Consider the following 1,528-nt stretch of genomic DNA (forward strand, 5'->3'; position numbering starts at 1 on the left):
GGGGTACAATGGTTAAACGCTTGGCTGCTAACCAAAAGGTTGGTGGTTCAAACCAGCTTTTTCAAGGTAGAAAAGACTTGGCAATCTGCTTCTGTAAAGGTTGTAGCCTAAGAAACCCTACAGGACAGTTTTATTCCATCCTATTCTGTCTCTACGAGTTGGAATTGACCGGGTGGCACACAACAATAACAACAACGTACATATGGAGGTAAGAGATCTTGCCGGGGATCCACATACAGTGAACACTGCCCTCATGGAACTTACAAAGTTGAAGGGGAAGAAAAGCTAAAATAACTGCAATGCCATGAGTACAGAGTAAAGTGGTTCTCTGCATGACTCCAGACAAGGCAGGCTTGCTTCCATTTGGGGCACTAGGGAAGGCTTCCTAGAAGAAGTGGTATCTCAGCTGGGCCTAGAGGATTAGAAGATCATCCAAGCAGATACAAAGAAATCACTTTACAAAGGCTCAGCATCTTTGCAAATACAATTATTCCTGCACAATTATATTTAGCCTACTTTGACAAATGACGCTTAAGTCGAAACAGAAAAAAGTTTTAAAATGGGAAGCCAAGGAAATGTTACCATTAAGCTGTATAACATATTTCATGTATTCTGATACACATTCTTTCTCACATTTTACATCTATGAAATCTGGGTGGATCTTAATATTGATACCAACTTACAATAAATTCACAGGCTTTTAAAAACTATTGTCTGTTGATGAATGATTCATCTTATAAATCTATGGGTACTCTGATTTGATGAAATTTATGAGTATCAAAGTCTGACCCTGGATGACATATTTAGATTCTGAAGTCTTATTCCTAATAAGAGAGGAGACTTAAGGAGGGCTCACATGATATCCTGATACGACCTATTGAGAACACAAACAAAAAAGCACTCTGAAAAAGAACATGGAAAGTGGCAGGAAAAAGGAAAGAGTATGATGGAAAGATTAATGCTAAAAAGACATAAATAGATAAAACTGTAGAAAAGAGTGAGAGAACAAAAAAAGATACATTAAAAACAAAACAAAACTCAGCAACACCTCATAAACCATAATGCAAGGCCCTGGATGTGCTGTGGCTAAGCACTATGGCTGCCAACCAAAAGGACAGCAGTTCGAATCTACCAGCCGCTCCTTAGAAACCCTATGGGGCAGTTTTACTCAATCCTATAGGGTCACTATGAGTCAGAATCGTCTCGATGAGAAAGGAGTACCAAAAGGATCAGAGGGGGCACTATTATTGACAAACAGATCAAGATGATGGAGATGGGATAGCCTGGTAATTGAGAAAGGAGACAAAGATGTCGCTTCAAATCCCATTCTCTGATTTTCTCACCTTCATCTACTCACCCGAGTGTCAGCACCACCATCCATGTACTTCCAAACGTGTGGTGACATTCCAACACCCTCTCTCCTATTCCAGAACGTCATAGATGCATCCATTGTCTCTCCCTCTTGCTCCTCCCCACCCCCCAACACACACACCCTATCTACAGATCCTTCATTCTTATCTATTTCATA

Source organism: Trichechus manatus, unplaced genomic scaffold, assembly GCF_000243295.1.
Source record: "Trichechus manatus latirostris isolate Lorelei unplaced genomic scaffold, TriManLat1.0 scaffold00398, whole genome shotgun sequence".
Lineage (NCBI taxonomy): Eukaryota > Metazoa > Chordata > Mammalia > Sirenia > Trichechidae > Trichechus > Trichechus manatus.